Source organism: Bos grunniens, chromosome 13 (genome assembly GCF_055505025.1).
Source record: "Bos grunniens cultivar Pamir isolate PY7600 chromosome 13, Bosgru_T2T1.0, whole genome shotgun sequence".
Lineage (NCBI taxonomy): Eukaryota > Metazoa > Chordata > Mammalia > Artiodactyla > Bovidae > Bos > Bos grunniens.
In genome coordinates, this window is record NC_141177.1 from 66,744,975 (window position 1) to 66,760,934 (window position 15,960).

The window sequence follows — 15,960 nt, forward strand, 5'->3', positions numbered from 1 at the left end:
TTTTTAGATTCCATGTATAAGGGATGTCATACAATATTTCTCCTCCTCTGTGGAGACTGTTTTCTTTATGCACCTTTTTTCTGTCCTGTGAGCTCAACACCCTCCCCCCAGTCTCCAGGTGTCCCCCCTCTGCCACACACATCTTCCCCAAGGTGATATGTAGGTGGGTGAGGGGAGGTCAGATATGGGTAAGAGTAGAGACAGATCCAGACTTCTAGGAGTTGTATGTTGGCTAAAACCTCTGACGAGGCACGTTGACTCTGTTTTTGAGAACTTAAGCTGAGGATGAGTTTGAATAGTTTGTAAGTGGAACAATAGGACTGATCTAAAAGGAAAAGGGCAGGATGACTCCCCTCCATCAACCCCGTCGTATTAGGTGACAACCTCGTATTAGCTGGATACCTGCTGTGCTCCAAGCCCATTCTAGGTGGTGGAAAATACAGAGAAAGAAGCATATGTTCACTGTAGAAAAATGAGCAATCCAAAGAGCCGGAACTAAGATAATAAAAAAAATGCCCGAAACCTCATGATCCACAAGAATGGCCATTAGCACTTCAGTCTTAGAGCTTTATTGGTCTCTTTCTTTTCTGTGGTTCTGTGCATGCATGTCTGTTCTCCACGAAGGAAACAAGACTCCTGCTTTGTTACCTGATTTTTCCCCATGTAACAGTGTGTCACCAGCATTTTTGTGGTGTCACATACTCCTTACAGTGTATGTCATAACTTGACGAGTATCGGCCTGTACAGTTATGAATTATTTAACCTGCATTCTATTAAGGAATACTGAAGCTTGTTTTATGCTTAACTTTACTATTAAGAACAGCACCTATGCTGTTGATGAATCACTGAGCAAATACTTCATCACGTCCTTAAGACAGATTCCTGGAAGTGAAATTGCTGGATAACAGGTTAAGAATTGCTAAGACGTCAGACTTCCCTGTAGCCGACTTCACCTTCCGATGCAGGGGGCGCAGGTTCAATCCCTGCTCAAGGAGCTCAGATCGCACATGCCTCTCGGCCAGACAACTAACACATGAAGCTACAGCAGTATTGCAATAAGTTCAATAAAGACTTTAAAAATGGTCCACATCAAAAAACTATTTCAAAAAAATTTGAGTAATTAGAGGCCTAACTAGAAGGGTTCACATGGGTCTGTTGTGCGTGCATGCTAAGTCGCTTCAGTCACGTCCAACTCTTTGGGACCCTGTGGCCTGTAGACCGCTAGACTCCTCTGTCTGTGGGACTCTCCAGGCAAGAATACTGGAGTGGGTTGCTATGCCCTCCTCCAGGGGATCTTCCCAACCCAGGGATCCAACCCGCATCTCTTATGTCTCCTATGTTGGCCGGAGGGTTCTTTGCCACTCACGCCACCTGGGAAGCCCTATGGGTCTGTTGCTATCGTTTAACAAGAGACCTGATGTGGACGGATGGGATTCCAGGGTCTGTTCCTGCCCTACTGAAGCCACGAAGGACCAGACGCTCCCTGTTTCCAGTCCGCCGTCTTCTCTGTGTTGGCTACCTCTCTTGTCACAAGTCGTGACGCACGCATTCTGTTCTCACATGGCAGAGCCTGAACAGGAAAGAAAGTGCTGGAAGAAAGGACTTTCTCTCACACTGTCCACTGTCTTGTTAAGGAGGAAATTTTTCATTTTTCCAGTTTGTCAGCAAGAAAATTTATTTTCCATACCCTCTAAGAAGAAAGGTCAATAATGTAGTTACATAAGTTCACAAACACACAGATTTTTTAAAGGCTAAATATTTGAATTTACTATCAAAGAGCTCTACATACTGAATTGCTAAAATCTATATGGAAAAGGTAAGTTTTCGTTCCAATCCCAAAGAAAGGCAATGCCAAAGAATGCTCAAACTACCACACAATTGCATTCATCTCACACGCTAGCTAAGTAATGCTCAAAATTCTCCAAGCCAGGCTTCAGCAATATGTGAACCGTGAACTTCCTGATGTTCAAGCTGGTTTTAGAAAAAGGCAGAGTAACCAGAGATCAAATTGCCAACATCTGCTGGATCATGGAAAAAGCAAGAGAGTTCCAGAAAAACATCTATTTCTGCTTTATTGACTATGCCAAAGCCTTTGACTGTGTGGATCACAATCAACTGTGGAAAATTCTGAAAGAGATGGGAATACCAGACCACCTGATCTGCCTCTTGAGAAATTTGTATGCAGGTCAGGAAGCAACAGTTAGAACTGGACATGGAACAACAGACTGGTTCCAAATAGGAAAAGGAGTACGTCAAGGCTGTATATTGTCACTCTGCTTATTTAACTTATATGCAGAGTACATAATGAGAAACCCTGGGCTGGAAGAAACACAAGCTGGAATCAAGATTGCCGGGAGAAATATCAATAACCTCAGATATGCAGATGACACCACCCTTATGGCAGAAAGTGAAGAGGAACTCAAAAGCCTCTTGATGAAAGTGAAAGAGGAGAGTGAAAAAGTTGGCTTAAAGCTCAACATTCAGAAAACGAAGATCATGGCATCCAGTCCCACCACTTCATGGGAAATAGATGGGGAAACAGTGGAAACAGTGTCAGACTTTATTTTTCTGGGCTCCAAAATCAGTACAGATGGTGACTGCAGCCATGAAATTAAAAGACGCTTACTCCTTGGAAGGAGAGTTATGACCAACCTAGATAGCATATTCAAAAGCAGAGACATTACTTTGCCAACAAAGGTTCGCCTAGTCAAGGCTATGGTTTTTCCAGTGGTCATGTATGGATGTGAGAGTTGGACTGTGAAGAAGGCTGAGCGCCGAAGAATTGATGCTTTTGAACTGTGGTGCTGGAGAAGACTCCTGAGAGTCCCCTGGACTGCAAGGAGATCCAACCAGTCCATTCTGAAGGAGATCAGCCCTGGGATTTCTTTGGAAGGAATGATGCTAAAGCTGAAACTCCAGTACTTTGGCCACCTCATGCGAAAAGTTGACTCATTGGCAAAGACTCTGTTACTGGGAGGGATTGTGGGCAAGAGGAGAAGGGGATGACAGAGGATGAGATGGCTGGATGGCATCACTGACTCGATGGACGTGAGTCTGAGTGAACTCCGGGAGTTGGTGATGGACAGAGAGGCCTGGCGTGCTGCGACTCATGGGTCGCAAAGAGTCTGACACAACTCAGTGACTGATCTGATGTGATCTGATATGTAATAATAGTAACTAACTTTAGAAAGAGGTGGCAGTTTTTCAGAAAAGTCTAATTAACAAAGTTCTATTTTTCTTGGGCTTCCCTTGTGGCTCAGCTGGTAAAGAATCCGCCTGCAATGCAGGAGACCTGGGTTAGATCCCTGGTTAGGAAGATCCCCTGGAGAAGGGAAAGGCTGCCCACTCCAGTATTCTGGCCTCAAGAATTCCATGGACCATATAGTCCATGGGATCGCAAAGAGTAGGACATGACTCAGTGACTTTCACTTTCATTTTTCTTGCAGTTCTTTTTTAGAATCATAGAATGTTGTTGTTATTCAGTCGCTCAGTCATGTCTGACTCTGCGACCCCATGGACTGCAGCATACCAGGCCTCCCTGTCCTTTGTCTCCCAGAGTTTGCTCAAATTCATGTCCATTGAGTTGGTGGTACTATCTAATCATCTCATCCTCTGCCGCCCTCTTAGAGACACTTTATTTTCTTCAGGTGAAGGAGTAGATAAAAATTTACTGACCCCAAATTCTTTCATGGCAGCGAAGTCCTTGGATAAATTATTCCTGACTCCTACTCCCTTATGCATTTGCCCCTAGCCAATTAATACTGGAGGTATCATCATCCCAACTTATATGAAAGGAAGCTAAGATTCAGAAAGTTTTGTTGTTGTTGTGTAGTTGCTAAGTTGTGTCTGGCTCTTTTGGGACCCCATGGAGTCTGCCAGGCTCCTCTGTCCATGGGATTTCCCAGGCAAGAATACTGGAGTAGGGGCCCATTCCCCCCTCCAGAGGAAATTCTCCTGATGCATTGTTGTGACATGGCAGCCAAGTTTCTTGACATTCATTGTCTTCTAGAACGAAAATCAGATTGTGATGCTGGGTGTCAGGGAAGCGATTTCAGAGTCCTGAGTGGAAGAGGGGAAACTGGACCAGTTTCGATGTCGTTGTATGGGGACAAGCGGCGTGTTTGTTACCTGGCCTGAATCTGGAGAAGAAGGCGTGTGAACACCCTGGGCTGGTGTCTGGCATGACAGTGCTGCAGTCTGTGATTCTGCTAACTCCCCGCTCCTTGCCTCCCCATCTCACTTGGCTCCAGGCCTGGCTCCTCAGCAGGCTGTGATGGCCTTTGAGAGCGGGAACTGCGGGGAACGGTGGGTGTCTTCTGTCTTGCTCGTTCTCACGTCCCCTTTTCCCCTTCTCACCTGGCGGGGACATAGCCCAGTGTTTGCAGGTTGTATGTATTTGCTAAGTAAATGATTTAAACTTCCCATTTTAGAAATGAGGGAGCAGTTTCAATACAGATTTTTAAAAAAACTTGCTTCGAGCTGCACAGTAGGACAGGTGAGGACTGGAGCCCGGGATTGTTAACTCCATGAATCTCCAAGTCAGGGAAGAGTTTCGGTACCACTTCATACCATTGGGATGGCTGTCATCAAAGCGAAACCAGAACACCAGAAAGTGCCTAGTGGCAGCACAGATGTGGAGAAATTGAGCCCTGTGGGTTGCTGCTGCAAATGTAAAATGGTGCAGCTGCTGTGGAAAACAGTACGGTGCTTTTTTCTTTTCTTTTTTTAATTAAGCATAAATTATTCAGAAATTCCACTTCTGACTATACACTCCAAATAATTGAAAACAAGGACTCAAACAGATACAGTCCACCCATGTTGATAGCAGCCTTATTTCCACAGCAAAAAGGTGGAACAACCCAACTGTCCGCCTACAGAAGAATGGATAAAGAAAATGTGGTGGATCCATACAAAGTTGTTCAGACTTTAAAAGGAATGGAATTCTGACACATGCTACAACATGGATGAAATTTGAGGACAGTGTGAATAAGCTAGACACGAGTGGACAAATATTGTATGATTCTACTTATATCAGCTCCCTAAAGCAGTCAAATTTATAAAGACAGAAAGCAGAATGGCAGTTGCCGGGGGCTGGGGAGGGGGTAGAATAAGGAGGTACTGTTTAGTTGGTGTGGTGTTTCAGGTGGGGAAGGTGAAAAAGTTCTGGAGATGGAAGGTGATGATAGTTGCACAAAACGTGAATGCACATAATGCCACTGAAGTGTGAGCGTGTGTGCGTGCCAAGCCACTTCCGTCACGTCTCTCTGAGGCCCCATGGACTGTAGCCCGCCAGGCTCCTCTGTCCGTGGAATTCTCCAGCTACGAATACTGGAGTGGGTTGCCATGCCCTCCTCCAGCGGATCTTCCCAACCAGAGACTGAACCCATGTCTCCTGCCGCTTGCAGGCGGTTTCTTTACCTCTGAGTCACCAGGGAAGTCCCACTGAACTGTATAAAAATGGTCAAAATGGTAAATTTTGTATATATTTTACCACAAAAACAAAAAAGATAAAAAAAGGACATCAAGACAGCACAGTGGATGTTAATTTGGTTGGTTTACAATTACTTTGAGTTCATAAAAATGAATCCTCTTCCTATAAATATGCACATATACATATACATAAAAGCTTCAGCATATGGTTTTCGATAATTTTTAAAACAGATCTTTATAATTGTACTACTGTCTTTCTTTCTTTCTTTTTTGGCTATGCTAGGTCTTCGTTGCTGTGTAGGCTTCTCTCTAGTTGCGGAGAGCAAAGGCTTCTCTCTGGTTGCGATGCGTGGGTTTCTCACCGCAGTGGCTTTTCTTGCCGCAGAGCATGGGTTCAAGAGCACACAGGCTTCAGCAGTTGCGGCTCCCAGGCTCTAGAGCACTGGCTCAGTAGTTGTGGCGTGCTGGCCTAGTTGCTCTGAGGCACGTGGAATATTCGCGGACCAGGGGTCAAACCCATGTCTCCTACATTGGCAGGTGGATTCTTTACCACTGAGCCACCAGGGAAGCTCCAGCAGATGGTTTTTAAAAATGTTTTGTTTTTAAACTTTTAAAACTGAATGTGCACATTAATGAAACTGAAAAGCGCAAAGAACATACAAATCATCATTACATGACGTGTTCACCTGATGTGACCCTTCTGAGTTCTTGTGTGTGTTTAATACAGTTGAGCACGTATTGCTGAGTGATTAAGATCACATAGTGTGTATCATGCTTTTGCAGACTTCGCAAATATTTACCAAAGTCTCACACTCAAAATCATGAGTTGTGTGCGTGTGTGCAACCTGAAAGGATGTCTAGTACCTTAGGGTGTGACACCAGGGACCTCAGTATGACTCACACGGAAAGCCACCCCTCCAGGAAGCATTAAATAAGGTTTGCCAGCTGCCCTCTAACCTGCAAGATCATAAATCCTTCTAGAAAAATCCAGGGAGTGTTTGACATAGGCCTGAAAAGGGAAGAAAACCCTGTATACAGATAGCACAGTGAACAGAAGGGGAAGCTTGGCTGGAAAGTTCCCAGAGAGAGAAGTATGAGCCGAGGAAAAGCTATGCGAATTTTGAAAACCGAGAATACATGAAGCCAACTCAATCAGGGAAATAGTGTCAATTTGTTTTTCATGTAGACAGTTTTGAGTAGATAGAAAGGGCCACAGGACTCTAAATAAAGATGTTGACAGAATTAAAACACTACCTCCCTGAGACTTCCTGGTGGTTAAGGATCTGCCTTCCGAGGTAAGGGACATGGGTTCAATCCCTACTTGGGGAACAAAGATCCCACATGCTGTGAGGCAATTGAGCCCACGAGCCATAACTAGAGGAGCCCAAGCACCACAACTGAGATCCTTCATGCTGCAGCTAAGACTGGATACAGCCAAACATAAATAAACAATTAAAAACAAACCCTGCCCTCCTTTTAATGATCAGTTTAAAGTGAGCTATAAAGCAAGACAACAGTAAGTGTAATCCTTTTGAGAAAGTAATCGGATCATCATATTGAAACATAAACAAGAAGATATGTTTCCACCGGCTTATTTATGTAGTCACACAGCACAGCCAGCAGAGATGCACACAGTTGAGGCTTATCAAGGTGTGAATATGAACACACCTGTGTGATTTCTTCCTTGAACTTCCTCGGGTCCTCTACTGCCAACCTGATGAACAAATCCTAATGTATGCTTCTCAAAAGTGGCTTAAAATTGTAATAAAAGGACACCATCTGAGAGGTGGCTGAGCAAAGAGCCTTCCTATAAGCTGACAAAGGGGTTATTAAACCACCTTTGCTCCTAATATACTAGGAGCACTTAGAACTGTTTGTCCTTTAGACGCTAACAGTAACCACAGTTCACATACAGCACAATAGCTGGGCAGTCTGAATTCAACTGACAGCTTAGGTGATGCCCTCTTCCTTGTGTCCTCCAGAGGTCAAGTCAAGCAGTTCCATCTCAGAAGATAATTGTGTCTGTGCATTCATAGAAAAAAAGCCCCACAGTGTGCCATTTTACATTCTCTACTTTTAACCTGATGCTTACTCCTTGGGAGGAAAGTTATGACCAACCTAGGCAGCATGTTAAAAAGCAGAGACATTACTTTGCCAACAAAGGTCCATCTTGTCAAGGCTATGGTTTTTCCAGTAGTCATGTATGGATGTGAGAGTTGGACTGTGAAGAAAGCTGAGCACCGAAGAATTGATGCTTTTGAACTGTGGTGTTGGAGAAGACTCTTGAGAGTCCCCTGGACTGCAAGGAGATCCAACCAGTCCATTCTGAAGGAGATCAGTCCTGGGTGTTCATTGGAAGGACTGATGTTGAAGCTGAAACTCTAATACTTTGGCCACCTGATGCAAAGAGCTGACTCATTTGAAAAGACCCTGATGCTGGGAAAGATTGAGGGTAGGAGCAGAAGGGGACGTCAGAGGATGAGAATGGAATCATTGACTCAATGGAGATGAGTTTGAGTAAATTCCCAGAGTTGGTGCTGTACAGGGAGGCCTGGCGTGCTGTGGTCTATGGGGTCACAAAGAGTAAATCGGACACAACTGAGTGACTAAACTGAACTGAACTTTTAACATGAGTTGTGCAATTTCAGAAATCTCAAAAGACTAGATATTTCAGATGGTCAGATGAAGACCAGAGCAGTGGTGAACAAACTGTGAGACAATGTAATAGAACCCAGGCCATATCTGCAGACAGCCTTCCGGGTAGGAACACTCCAGCCCAGAGCCCTTTCTTCTCTCCCTGCTCTCAACCCGTGGGCAGTCCTATTCATCTGCAACACTTCGAGGGAGTTTTCAGTTTCCACAAGTCCTTTCTCAGAAGACGATCTTTACTATGAATTTAAACACAAAATAGCTTACCAGCTCTACTTTGGTCAAGTCCTGGCCACCTCTTGAACATCTAAGAAGACTAGACGCTATAAAATCAGGGCTTACTTTCTTGTGGTACACACTGCATGCATAGCAATGTGAAATGAAATGCAGACTCGGGGGACAAGGCCCAATTCCTCCCACCCCTGCCCGAGACATACAGGCCCAGAGCCGCCCTCCCCCAAGCCCCTCATCTCAAACCAGCGCACAGAGGCAACGTGTTTCAAGAGACCCTGTGGCCATGCCCTTTCCAAAAGATGAGACTTCTTATGGATTTTCATGAAAAGACATTTACAAGGCATGTTACTTTCTTTCCTCTACTTTTACCTCTACATTTTTTCTCTATACCTATTTTTTTTTTTTCTCTCTACATTTATCAGGCTGTTGAGAACATCAGGAAAGAGTAGCCTTCTCAAAAAAGCCATTGTGGTCAACAATCTATGCATCAGTGAAGAATAAAATGCACATTATCATATGAAAAAGTCTTCTCAATATGGCCAACCTGGCATAGATCCCTTCTTATGAACTCTGCCTGACCTGCCTGAATCTGGGGTTTCCATAGACCCCCCTGGATTTCTTTTTTTTTTAATTATATTTTTGACTGCGTTGGGTCTTCATTGCTGTGCACAGATTTTTCTCTAGTTGTGGCAAGCAGGGGCTGCTCTCTAGTTGCAGTGTGCGGATTTTTCATTGTGGTGGTGAGCATGCAGTCTCAGTATTGTGGTCCATGGTCTTCTTTGCCCTGTGGCTTGTGGAATCTTCCCAGATGAGGGATTGAACCAGCATCCCCTGCATTGCATGGTAGATTCTTAACCACTGGACCAAGAGGGTACCCAGGATCTCATCCTTGTACCTGCTAGAGTAGGGGTCCCCAGCCTCCAGAATCTAGTGCCTGGTGATCTGAGGTAGAGCTGATGTCATAATGATAGAATTAAAGTGCACAATAAATGTAACACCCTTGAATCGTGCTGAAACCATTCCCCCCAGTCCGTGGAAAAATTGTCTTCATGAAACCGATCCCTGGTGCCAAAAACGTTGAAACCACTGTTGTAGAGATTCCTGGAGTCCAGGCTTCAAATCTCTCTCTTTAAGATTTTTATGTGCTTCTTACTGGTTCTAGCATTGAGTCACTCATGGAGAGAAAGCTTTTTGCTAACTCTTTTCATGTTTTCCAAGTGGGGCCCTGCCTTCGAGAAGGCCATTTCGTTACTGAACTGTCACTTCGCCCAGGGTCTCCAGGAGAGAAAAGCATTTGACTCCCAAGGCTCCAGCATTTTTGAAAGAGCTCCTGGCCACCACCAGTGGTACTTGGCAAGTCCTCCATTTCCTTTCTTTCTCTCTTTCCTTTCCCATGGAACCCACTCCTTCCATCCGTCTTTCAAGCTCTGCTTTATAAATAGCAATTGAAGTGGTATTGAATGCACTCTTTCTCTGAAAGAGCCTTTTCACCAAGAATGTGGTGTCTGACCGCTCTCTTGCCAATGGGTTCAACAAAGCTCTGCATGCTGGGTAACATTTTTTACCGACCTATTTACTCATGTCCGTTCTTCTACACTTGGCTTAAACCTACAACATATTCATGAAAGTAAAAGGGATAAAAAAATCCTTCCCCAAATGAATTGGAAAGTATCTATGACATAATTTGATAAAATTATATTTTGCTACTGATTTTCCTGAAAGGCACTAATTCAAGTGTCTGTGTGTGTGTGTGTGTGTGTGTGCGCATGTTAGTCACTCAGTCGTGTCTGACTCTTTGCGACCCTATGGGCTATAGCAGACCAGGGTCTTCTGTCCATGGAACTCTCCAGGCAAGAATATTGGAGTGGATTGCCATTCCCTTCTCCAGGAGATCTTCCAAACCCAGGGATCAACCCGGGGTCTCCTGTATTGCAGGCAGATTCGTTACTGTCTGAACTAATTGAAATGTTGTTGTTGATATTCACTTAGTCATGCCCAACCCTTTGCAACCCCATGGACAACAGCACGCCAGACTTCTCTGTCTTTCACCATCTCCGGAGCTTGTTCAAACCCATGTCCACTGAGTCAGTGATGCCATCCAACCATCTCATCCTCTGTCGTCCCCTTCTCCTCCTGCCTTCAATCTTTCCCAGCATCAGGGTCTTTTCTAATGAGTTAGCTCTTTGCATCAGGTGACCAAAGTATTGGAGCTTTAGCATCAGTCCTTCCAATGAATATTCAGGGTTGATTTCCTTTAGGATTGACTGTTTTGATCTCCTTGCAGTCCAAGGGACTCTCAAGAGTCTTCTTCAACACCACAGTTTGAAAGTATCAATTCTTCAGTGTTCAACCTTCTTTATGGTCCAGCTCTCACATCCATACAAGACTACTGAAAAAACCATAGCTTTGACTAGATGGACTTTGTCAGCAAACTGATGTCTCTGCTTTTTAATATACTTTCTAAGTTTGTCATAGCTTTTCTTCCAAGGAGCAAGCGTCTTTTAATTTCATGCTGCAGTCACTATCTGCAGTGATTTTGGAGCCCAAGAAAATAAAGTCTGTTGTTGTTTCCCCATCTATTTGCCATGAAGTGATGGGACCAGATGCCATGATCTTCATAATATTGAATGTTGAATTTTAAGCAGGCTGTTTCACTCTCCTCTTTCACTTTCATCAAGAGGCTGTTTAGTTCCTCTTTGCTTTCTCCCTTAAGGGTGGTATCATCTGCATATCTGAGGTTTTTGATATTTCTCCCAACAATCTTGATTCTGGCTTGTGCGTCATCCATCCTGGCATTTTGCATGGCATACTCTGCACTTAAGTTAAATAAGCAGGGTGACAAGATACAGCCTTGACGTACTCCTTTCCCAATTTGGAACCAGTCCATTGTTTCATGTTGCTTCCTGACCTGCATACAGGTTTCTCAGGAGGCAGCTCAGGTGGTCTGGTATTCCCATCTCTTTCAGAATTTTCCACAGTTTATTGTGATCCACACAGTCAAAGGCTTTGGCGCATAGTCAATAAAGCAGAAGTAGATGTTTTTCTGGAACTCTCTTGCTTTTTCTATGATCCAGCGGATGTTGGCAATTTGATCTCTGGTTCCTCTGCCTTTTCTAAATCCAGCTTGAACATCTGGAAGTTCTTGGTTCACATACTGTTGAAGCCTGGCTTGGAGAATTTTGAGCATCATTTTGCTAGCATGTGGGATGAGTGCAACTGTGTGGTAGTTTGAGCATTCTTTGGCATTGCCTTTCTTTGGGATTGGAGTGAAAACTGACCTTTTCCAGTCATGTGCCCACTGCTGAGTTTTTCAAATTTGCTGGCATATTGAGAGCAGCACATTAACGGCATCATCTTTTAGGATTTGAAATAGCTCAACTGGAATTCCATCACCTCCACTAACTTAGTTTGTAGTGATGCTTCCTAAGGCCCACGCAAAGCAGGTCCTATACCTACATACATGACAACTTAAGTGAATGTATCTAGTCAGGTTGCTTGTCATCAAATGTTAAGTAATCTGAATGTTGAAAAATGCAGTTCATGACTTATACATGCTGAGAGGTTTCAAAAAACTAAGAGCATAGATACTAGGTAATCCTTGTCTCTGGAGTAGCAGAGCTACTAGGAAGAGCTTGATTCTGCTTTCAACTTTTTCTTTAAGGAAATTATGGTGGATGTTGCCCTTATTTGCATGCCCAGTGCCATGACAAATCAACGTGAAGAGAAATGTCCACAAAATCAGCAGCTTCAGTATCGCAGGTGGTGTATTTTCTCCTAAACTGGCGGTTGCCCGGGGTGCAGGACTAAGAAGTGGTCTGAGCCGGGCAGTTGGCTGGCCCTCTGGGTTCTAACTCTGCACCAGCAGAGCCCAACCAGGGAAGGGACCCGCATGTTTTCTTCCACTTTTCCTTCTGCACTCTTCTACTTTCTCTCCCTTACTCCTCCTGCTCCAGGAGAGTTGACAGGAGCTCCACACACAGATGAGAGGGCCTATCATCCTGGTCTTTGAAGGATGCTGAGAAAGTTCCCCCAGGCCCCACCCCTCTGACATTCTCAAAGCGCTCTTCTCCAGGAGAGTCACACATGCACGCGTGAGCTAGTTAGTAATTTAGCCTTTCACCTAGCCTGAGTCCCCCCATGGCCCCCAGATCCCCCACACTGTCCTTCCCTTTTTCCTCTGCATTGTGTCATCTTTGTATGGAGGTTCTGGAACTTCTCCAGAAAGGACATTTGGTGTAAGGCTGAGTGCCCTCTGACCCTTGAGAAGAGACACAGTATGCATTCAGGGGAATTTAACACAGGGCAGGATATTTGTTTTTCTCTTTCTGACTGACTTCACTCTGGGTGACAGTCTCTAGGTCCATCCACGTGTCTACAAAAGAGAAAAACAAATATCATATATTAATGCATATATGTGGAATCTAGAAAAATGGTAAAATGGTCTTATTTGCAAAACAGAAATAGAGAACAGATGTATGGATACCATGGAAAGTGGGGAATGAAATGAATTGGGAGACTGGGATTGACACATATACCCTACTGATACTCTATAAACTAGGTAACTAATGAGAACCTCCTGTACAGCACAGGGAACTCCACTCAGTGCTCTGTGTGACCTAAGTGGGAAGGAAATCCAAAAGAGAGGGGACATATGTAAACGTGTAGCTGATTCACCTTGTTGAACAGCAGAAACTGACAACAGTATAAAGCAACTGCATTCCAACTAAAACTAGTTTTTTAAAAGTAGAATGGTATCTCCTAGAGGCTGAGACAAGAGGGGAAAAAGAACAGAAGAGGAGGAAGGTGCACCACATCGAGAGATGATGACCTAGATAGGCTGGCAGGCACCACGGATGGCCTTGACGTTGCACAGGAGGAAAGCAGCTGTGCAGACGAGGACCCTCCTGGGCGGTGAAGGGCAGCCGCTCCCTTATCTTCTCTCCATGCCAGTGGGCCACTTTGACCACATGTGAGAATCACTGGTGGAGCCTGTGATGCCCAGCGCACGCCCCACACAGAATCCCCGGAAGCATTTGTGTACCAGTATTTACATTTGACCCTTGAACAGCATGAGGATTAAGGATGCTGACCCTCTATGCAGTGGAAAAATCTCTCAATAACTTTATAGCTGGTCCTGTGTATTTGCAATTTCCCATCCACAGATTCAACCAACCTCAGGTTGTGATGTACTGTAGTATGTATGTATTGAAAAAAAATCTGCATAGAAGTGGACCTGCACAGCTCAAACCTGTGTTGTTCAAAGCTCAACTGTATATTTTAAGCTGTCCAGACAACTCCCATATGCCATCAAGGTTGAGAACTCTTGTTTGATGCAAATGCTGTTGTTGTTCAGTTGCTGAGTCATATCTGACTCTTTGTGACCCCATGGACTGCAGCACACAGGGTTCCCTGTCCTTTACTATCTCCCAGAGTTTGTTCAAACTCATGTCCTTTGAGTCAGTGATGCCATCCAACCATCCCATCCTCTGCCGCCCTCTTCTCCTTCTGCCTTCAGTCTTTCCCAACATCAGGGTCTTCTCCAATGAGTCAACTGTTCATATCAGGTGGCCAAAGTATTGGAGCTTCAGCATCAGTCCTTCCAATGAATATTCAGGACTGATTTCCTTTAGGATGGACTGGTTTGTTCTCCTTGCGGTCCAGGGGACTCTCAAGAGTCTTCACCACCACCACAGTGGTGAAGCACCAAGCACACAGAAAGCATCAATTCTTTGGGGCTCAGCCTTCTTTAAGGTCCAACTCGCACACCTGTACTGGGAAAACCATAGCTTTGACTATACGGACCTTTGTTGGCAAATGTATAACTGATTAAGTGCCTTCCGTGTGTCAGGTGCTGTTAAGGACTGAAGGTTTGTGTCCCCGTTCAGTTCATGTGTTGAAGTCCTTACCCCCGATGTGACGGTTGGGAGGTGACAAGGTCACAACAGTGGAGCCCTTGATGGGATTAGTGTCCTCAGAAGGAAACTGAGCAGGGAGCTTGCTTCTTCTCTGCTCTCCACCCTGTGAGGACACAACGAGAAGATGGCCATGTGCAAACCAGGTCGCAGGTTCTCACCAGAGACTGAATCTGAGACGCCTTCATCTTGGATTCCCAGCCTCCAGAACTGACAGAAATACATGTATATTGTTTACAAATGGACCCAGAGAGTTGCTGAGTGTATAAAGATGAAGAAGTGGTCCAGGTTCTTGGAGGGGACGACATTTGGGAGCTATGCAGCAAGGGTTCCTTTTTCATCACATCTTCACCAATGCTTGTTACTTCTTGTCTTTTTGATAAAAACCTTCCTAACAGAAGTCAGGTGACATTTCACTACATATTTCTTCTATCTGCAGAAAGGTGCAAATTATTTATTTTTTTGCTATGCTGGGTCGTCTTTGCTGGATGTGGGCTTTCTCTAGTTGTGCTGCGCAGGCTTCTCATTGCAGTGGCTTCTCTTGTTACAGAGCACAGGCTCTAAGATGCACAGGCTTCAGGACTTGGAGCACATGGGCTCTGTAGTTGCGGCACACGGGTCTAGTTGCCCAGAGGCATGTGGAATCGTCCCAGGCCAAGGACTGAACCTATGTCCCCTGAACTGGTAAGTGGACCCTTAACCACTTGACCACCGGGGGGAAGTCCAGAAAAGTTTAAATTCAATGACAAATTTACACAAATAAATCACTCCATATGCATTTGTTAATAGGAATATACAGTGCCTTCAGAAACAAACAGAAGTGGACTAACACATTGATACAGGATACACGATTTCTTCACGTTTGGAAAACCATATGACCTACTGTAATAGTTTGGACTTGTGTTTCCCTGATGACTGATGATGTTGAGCATCTTTCCATGTACCTGTTGGCTGTGTGTCCCTGTTACACTGAGCCCATTTAACTGCAGGCTAGCTTTGTGTAGAGCCACTGTGGAGAATTTGCTGTGTGCATCCACTTGGATCAGAGCCCCTCCACAAAGCAGCAAGTTGTGTGGGGTCACTTTGGCCAAACAAAAGAATTTTCTTGACTTCATTTGATTCCTTGGTCTTAAACTAGATTATCAGATTTAAAGTACGGGAAGTTTGGTCCCTGCATATTTTATTTGGCTCTTTTCATTTTTGTTTTAATTATAGTTAAGAATATTTTGGCTGGCACTGAGAAAGCCAACCAGACTAATCTCTGACCTTGGCCTTGAAAACCCCCTCCTAAGAGCCAAGCCATCTGACAGCTCCTCCTGCCTGCTGGACCTAACAGAGGCAGAGGCCCTCCCCACACTCGGTGTGGGTGAGGCAGGCCGCTGATGGGTTCCCAGAGCTGGGTTCATGGCAGCAGCTGCAGGCAACAAAGCCCACCCTAGCCTGGACTGCCCCGGCCTTGGGGTTGAAGGGAGAGGGGTGCTGGTGCTGAAGAAGTGACCAACCTTCAGCTCTCCTCCTGGCTCAGCCCTAGCTAGGAATCTGGAATCTGGAGTCCAGAAAGGCTGTTTGCGGTCTAACCCAAGAAAAGTCTCATCAGTTTAAATCAGTTTTCCCATCCATAGAGAAGAAGGATTTTCTAATCTGCTTGTGTTAGTCAAAGTTCTCTGGAGAAACAGAGCCAGTAATGGATACACACACACAATACATACATGCACTCAGTGTGTATATACACACA

General features: G+C 44.8%; 1 pseudogene across 8 annotated transcripts in view; it reads left to right on the forward strand.

Moving 5' to 3' along the window:
- LOC147361163 (histone H2B type 2-K1 pseudogene) overlaps nt 1–15,960 on the forward strand; it is an 85,706-nt pseudogene that overhangs the window by 46,790 nt on the left and 22,956 nt on the right. For 5 of the 8 annotated variants that reach the window (XR_015139847.1, XR_015139844.1, XR_015139846.1 and 2 more), the window contains one exon: nt 14,776–14,909. The exons of 2 other annotated variants lie outside the window; for them this stretch is intronic. The product of XR_015139847.1 is annotated as a histone H2B type 2-K1 pseudogene, transcript variant X8 (transcript). Of the gene's footprint in view, nt 1–11,974; nt 12,073–14,775; nt 14,910–15,960 lie in introns of all 8 variants that reach the window. One more of the 8 variants, XR_015139845.1, reaches the window with a different exon arrangement.